Source organism: Orycteropus afer, unplaced genomic scaffold (assembly GCF_000298275.1).
Source record: "Orycteropus afer afer isolate SDZICR_OR568_19922 unplaced genomic scaffold, OryAfe1.0 scaffold00077, whole genome shotgun sequence".
Lineage (NCBI taxonomy): Eukaryota > Metazoa > Chordata > Mammalia > Tubulidentata > Orycteropodidae > Orycteropus > Orycteropus afer.
In genome coordinates, this window is record NW_006921664.1 from 10,193,767 (window position 1) to 10,200,783 (window position 7,017).

The 7,017-nt window shown below is 36.1% G+C and overlaps 1 protein-coding gene across 1 annotated transcript in view; it reads right to left on the reverse strand.

Annotated features, from left to right (window-relative positions):
• SUGCT (succinyl-CoA:glutarate-CoA transferase) overlaps nt 1-7,017 on the reverse strand; it is a 1,528,177-nt gene that overhangs the window by 572,229 nt on the left and 948,931 nt on the right. The gene's annotated exons all lie outside the window — the stretch shown is intronic.

A 7,017-nucleotide genomic window follows, 5' to 3' on the forward strand; every position in this document is an offset into this window, starting at 1 on the left:
AATAGGGCCAAGATAAATAAGGACCAAGACAAAAGCTAAAGTATCCTAAGGCTAATAAAATTGGGCCACAGATTCAGCTTTCAGTTTCGTAATGGCTAAAGCAAAAAGAGGAAAGGTCTCCATGAATTAAGTTAAAGGTATTACAAATATACAGCCAGATTTAAGGGATTATTCCAAAATTACATGTAAGAATATTTTAATAAATATTTGTCTAATTAAGACTCAGCAATTGATGGTGCACAAATCTATTTCTTTCACACCTGTCTCTTTTTGGACAACATCCTGCTGCCCTTTTCCCTAAGACCTCTAGGCTTTCTTTGGAAGAAAAGCCCCTACCTAATATTTCCATTTTGAAAATACAGGTAATACTTCCATTTTGATCCAAAGGAAATGAATTATTACCTAGAAATGACTCATATAATCAATTTTGCATTCTTATTTTGCTAAAAAATGAAAACAAAAACACTCATCTATTTTGAAATGTAGACTAATCAAGAATTCAGAAAGAGATCAACACTCATTAGTCAATCCAATATATTATACATACCAAGAGCTCAGTGAATGTTTGCTGGATCAAGCTAGGTCTTATTCTTGAGGTATCAGATATATAGTCACACTCCATATGTATTTTCATGTCTTTTATTAAGAGTTTTAAGTGCAATATTGAAAATATTCATATGTAAATAAAATTAAGGACTAGTCTGTAAAAAAAATAAAATAATAATGTTTGTATTGTATGGAAGAAGGGAAAGAAGTTAACATGCAGTGAGAAGCTACCATGTACTAGATTCTGTCTCTGGTGCTTAGATATATTTTCTAAAATAATTCTAACAATAATCTATCAGGTAGACACTATGATTATCATTGCTTTACACATGAGGGAACTAAGGCTCAAAGAAGTTAAATAGTGAGCTCAATATCACAAAGCCAGCAAGTAAATATGATTGCAAATATGGATGTAAGCATATTATTCATATCATTCAGATATATCTGAAAATAACTTTCACATACAAGGCACATGATACTAGGCCACTATTCTAAGTGAGGAAACTGAGAAATGAGAAAGACAAACTGGCTTTCTAGTGTATATACTAGAACAAGAATTACAACTCAGGATTATTATTGTTTTGTTTTACTACATCACGATTGGTATAATTTAAAGAGGATAATTTGCAAACTTAGCATCACTGATAGAACGTTCGGTACATTCCAAAGACAGAGTTTGAGTTAATAAATAACAATGTGTTTTCTTTTTCTTTCTTTTCTTTTTTACCCTTTTTTGGTTGCTAGTAAAATAGACTTTGTAAGTTTATTTGTGAATTGAACTATTGTACTAAAACTACAAAGGAATATAATTGAGATAAACTAAAAACATAATAAATAGACTAAAAATATACCATTTTCACAAGGGAAACCACAATTTTCTAAGCGGCATTCCCTAGAGCTAGAGAATATACTTCTAATGAGCTTTGAGTAATCACATAAATTGAAAACCTAACCTGGTAATGCCTGATAGTGATCTAAACTACTTAGCTATGTTTTGTATCATACCACAAAACAGTGGGTTGTTCACAAAATGTAACAAAATATCATGTGTTACTCATATTTTGGCCTTAGGCTTACATGTGTTGAAACCATAATCCCCAATGTATTTCAGAATATGTTTGGACAACCAAAGTTACTCTATGAACATGACCCAAAAAGAAAACCGTACTCCATTAAAAACACAAATTGCTAAGAGTTAATGTTTAAGTATTGCCTAGAGTGTATAAAGAAGATTTAAAATACACTGCTCATTTTTCCCACATAAAAAAAAAAAAAAAAAGAATGAAAAAGGAATATTCAGGAACCATGTAGGAAAGTTGTAAATTAGCTATATCCTGATCTGCTTCATGTATGTTGCATTATGTAATGTGGAAGAAACGAGATACTATGTCCCAACAAAGGGATATTTTATACCAATAGCTACAGACTCAGAGGGAAAGGGACTGGCCTGGCTGCCATTAAATGAGGAAGATCTTTCAGGGCAATGCCAAATGTCAGAGGTTAACACTAGAAATTATGGATTGTAGGTCCTTAAGTCAAAATACTAGAAGTCCAACTCCATTTGTTTATGGATATTATTTAAGGTTGTAAATTTTTAAAGGACAGCACTTTGGTAGTTAACCATGTCGGCACAGGGAACAGATGAAAAGTACATTTGAATCCCACTTCTGCAATTCACTAAATCTATGACCTTTGGAAAACCACTTCATTCATTATCTTGGCCTTAGTTGACTAATCTCTAAAATGGGAACTAGGATCTCCCTTACAGGCTTCTGAGGACTAAATGAGATCATATATATAAAAAATACTTAGCAGAAATTCTGGAACCTAGTGACCACTCAACAAGTTTTAGCTATTGTTGTTGTTGTTGTTATATCATATTATGATTAAGCTTCATGTCCTTAGTGCCTAACTCAGAGTCTATTAATATCAGGAGACCAATAAGTGTTTGCTAACTGAACTGAACTTGGTAGCTAATAACTTGAAATCTTACCCTGTAATTGTAAAGGAAACTCTGAAAGCACCATTATTCAAACTCTAGAAAATACTGAATTGGTATTCAATAAGACTAGGATATGCTAGGTTAAACAAAAGCTGTATTTTTTCCTTATAGAACTTCTCAGAATCTTTAAATGTAAATTATAAATTTCCAAAGAAACATAAGATGCAGTCTTCACGTGTCTCAAACTTCTCGTGTGCATTAGTTTCCTCTTCTGTAAAACATAGGATTATACTACATAATCTATAAATGTCCCCTCCTTAAGAGGTTAGAATTCTAGGCACTTTTTGTAACTAGTTATGCATATGAATATAAACAAAAATGAATATCGATTTCTCCTTAAGATGAGAATAATTTAGATCTTTTCCCTTTTGTATTCCAAAGTTCATCTCAAAAAGAGCAATCTTTGACGCTTTATTATGTGTACAACTTAATCCTGGCTTTAATTTGAATATATCAAGTTCGTCTAGAGTTTCTTTTTATATCACTTCTGATTTAATATGACTTTTTTTTTCAAAGCAAATTACCACTAAATCCAAGATAATAAAACTAATAGATTCCATTATAAAGACTGGATCATGTAAGAGCAAAAAAAAATTAAAATAATAATAATTTTTGAATAGATTTCTCATTAAAATATCCAAATCCACATCCTCAACAACATGTCATATTTTAAAAGCATGTAATGATATTGTCATCTTCCTCTACTATGTAAAAGAGAATTGTGAGGTGCTCAGTCTTTGCCTCTCTTCCTCTATCTCTGCACAGAGACTCTCACTGATTCTCTCACTGATTCCTCAGGCTCCAAACTGGGGAATCTTGAATGTCCCCCACTGGCCATTTCTTCTCTCAGAGGTCAAGTCCCATACTTTCACCTATTTAGTGGGTGTCCTTACATGCAATAACCTCAAATTCAACATGTCCAAACTCAAATCTTTTTCTGCTCACCCTGGTATCATCATCATCCACCAGTCAAATTTTCCTTGATTCTTCCTCTTTCTTATCCTCTAGGTCCATTCAGTTTTCATCCTTTAAGCAGCTTTCCAGTTAATCCTCTTTCCAGGAGCCCCACTGTCATTGCCCTTCTTCATGGCAGCATCATCACCTGTCTTGTCTATTCTAAGAGCTCCCTAAATAGCCCCCTATCACAATTTTGGCATTCCCTCACCTTCTATGCATAATCTGCCTTCCAGTGAGATATTTCTAAAATGAAAAGCAGTCATCAAACTCTTTTGGTTGCAATCTTTTGGTGACTTCCTACATCTAATTGAATAAAATCCAATCTGCTTAGCATGCTAAACTTCACAATCTGGCTCCAAATGACCATGCTAGCCTCACCTGTCACCGCATTACACTCTAGCCTCTCAAAATCCCTGCCTTTTTTGAGACAAACACATACAATCTCTTCTATCTATGTCTACCTTGTCTAACTGGCAAAACCACAAACATTGTTCAATAACTACTTCTCCCCATCCCGTGAAGTATATCCCAACTCCTGATTCTTTGTAAAAGTGTTGTTAATCCCACCCCCATGTTTCCTCAAAAATTTGACTCCTCCTTTATTACTGACGTTTTATATTGCATGTCTAAGTCTCCTCTGGACTAAGCTTCTCAAGGGATTAGAGATCCTCTTTTCTTCTCCATCTCTTAACACTCTTCCCAACTCTGCATAATTTCTAGTATATATAGTAGGTTGTCATTAATGTTTGTTAAATGGCTAAATTAAATAAATGCATGAAATCCAAATACACTTTTAAGTCCTGAAATTAGAATACTAGTGTTGAAAAGAGTTATGTTAAACATAAGGAAAACCATTTAAACATGACAAACCTTCAACTCCCAACAGAATATGGCATATGTACCTTAAATACAGGGAGCTCTGATAGCATAGTGCCTAAGGCACTTGATTGCTAACCAGAAAGCTGGCGGTTCAAACCTACCAGCCACTCCTCGGAAGGAAGATGGGGCACTCTACTTCCGTAGGTGATACTGCCTCGGAAGTTCAAGGAGGGGTCGTTATGAGTCGACTCCACGGCACACAACAGCAACAACACCTTAAATGGAAAATGTTGGTTACAGATGAACGTGGGTTCTTGTGCTTCCATTTACTGTATAAAGATATAACACGTTAGTGTCTTGTGCCATTAAGTTGAATGTCATGAGAGTAAGATTAAAGCCACATACCACACGCAGAGGAAACTGGTAGCTATGAAGTTGATTAGGGATGGAAAATAAAATAACTTCTTATTTGTTTGCTCAAACGAAACTTCAGATCTCCACAGACAACTCAAAGCTGTGTTTTCATGGCTATCATCTTACACTGGCAGATCATCGTCAAGTTGTTTATCACCTGTAAGAGAAAAATCTGTCCCTGCCTTAGTAAAGCTTGGAATTCATGAGGTCGGGCGCTGTGGGTAGCCGTACTTGTTGCTCTGTCCAGCAGAGGGCGCACAGCCCCAATACCGCGCTACAATAGGTCAACAAAACTGGCGGACTGGGTGAAGTTGTTCCACAGACCAAAGCCTCTGAATCCGGGTCAGTGCACTGACCTCCTGTTCTCTCCTGCTCTCTGACGCTCTGTTCTGTTCTTCCCACTCACAATGAGGTGTTAGTGAATCTCCAGATCTTAGGCATACCAGTTTGGGAGCAAGCAGAGAGAGGGCAAAGGGGAGGCTATTCACTGAGGAGTGTGGTGTTTTCTTGCAAAGAAAGCTTTTAACTCACTCCTACTTAGCATTAAGGTTACAGAAAAGCATCCTAACCTAGTCATATCAGAAATTCTGATTCCTTCCTCTTGGGAGTGATTCCTTCCTCTTAGGAGTGACAGAAGTTTACTGTATTTCGTGGTAAACCATAGGAATGTAGCGGGGAAAGCTTTCAAAAATGTTCTTCCCCCAACTTGAATGAAAAGGATTTCCTACTTTCATTGATTTGGATTTGATATTTTAGGCATCAGAGGTGTGACGTGAAGGTTATCAGGCTATTTAAAGGCTCTGTGGAGGTAAACTCCTTCATGTAAATATGTCGTTTATGTTTTATGAGGAATAACTATTAGGGACAAAAATATATGGCATCCTCTCACATTGCAGACAAATGCTTCCATTGCCCAATTTAAAAGGGCCATTGATCTAGAAAAGCAAAATTAAAAACAATCAATTAACCAAAGAGATTCATGGAGCCCCAAAGATCCCTTATAAGTTTTTGTTGAGGGGAACAAAGAAATACTGTCTGCTCTTTCTGTTAACCCAAAACTTGCTAAGAAGAAAGAAGGCAGGAAATATTGTCTTTTACCTTTAAATATACTCTAGCCAAAGAGATGAGAAGTCTGAATGGATTTTTTTTTTCAATGTGTTGTTTGGGTGAAAGTTTACAGAGCAAATTAGTTTCCCCTTCAACAATTTATATAACCTGTTGCTTCATGACACTGGTTGCAATCCCCTCAATGTAATAGCACTCTTCCCTCTTCCTTGCTGGGTTCCCTATTTCCAGTCATCCTTCTTTCCTGCCGTTTCCTGTCTTCTGAGCTTTGTTTTTGGGCAAATGCTACCCTTGTGGTCTCACATAGTTGATTGTACTGAGGAATACATTCTTTTTGGTGTTATTATTCACTTTATAGGACTGGCTTTTATTTGCCTGAAAGTTGATCCTTGAGAGTGGGTTCAGTTCCAGGCTTGAAAGATGAACAGAATTTTACCCCCACATTGAGGATTATTCTCTGTTCTCCAGTGCAAGGGGATCTAGAAGCACCATACACATACTGGAAGAATATGAGTACTTCAGGATCACTGGAGAATAAAGTGAGGAGCTGAGGACTATTGACAAAAGTTTACTGTAATTTGTGGTAAACCATGCTAAAAGGTATGATCTTTATCCTGAAACTATGAGAAGCTACTAAAGAATATCTTGGAATAATATGAGTAGATTTGCATCTTGGAAAGATCACTTTAGAAGATAGTGGTGAAAACTTATGCATATCAAATATCAATATCAATTTTATATTTACTAATTATGATAAAGCATTGAAGATCATGAATTTATTTTTGAAAAACAGAACATACCTAATAAAAATTGAGAGTTTCTCCCAGTCCTGATCTGTTCATTTAAATTCATAAATACTTATGGAATAGCCACTATATTTAGAGTCCCAGGAAGCTATGAATGTTAACACATTTGGCTGCTAACCGAAAGGCTGGAGGTTAGAGTCTACCCAGAGGTGCCTTGAGAAAAAAAGCCTGGTGATCCACTTCCAAAAAAGCCAGCCATTGAAAACCCTAGGGAGCATAGCTCTACTCTGACACACATGGGGTTGCCATGAGCTGGAACTGATTCGATGATAACTTTTTTAAAACTATGCTTAAACCATTGCATTAGACCATTTTGAGTACTCTGTTGTTGTTGTTGTTATTTGCCGTCGAGTCGGCCCCGACTCATAGCGACCCCTCCTTGGGTTTCCGAGGCAGTATCACTACGGA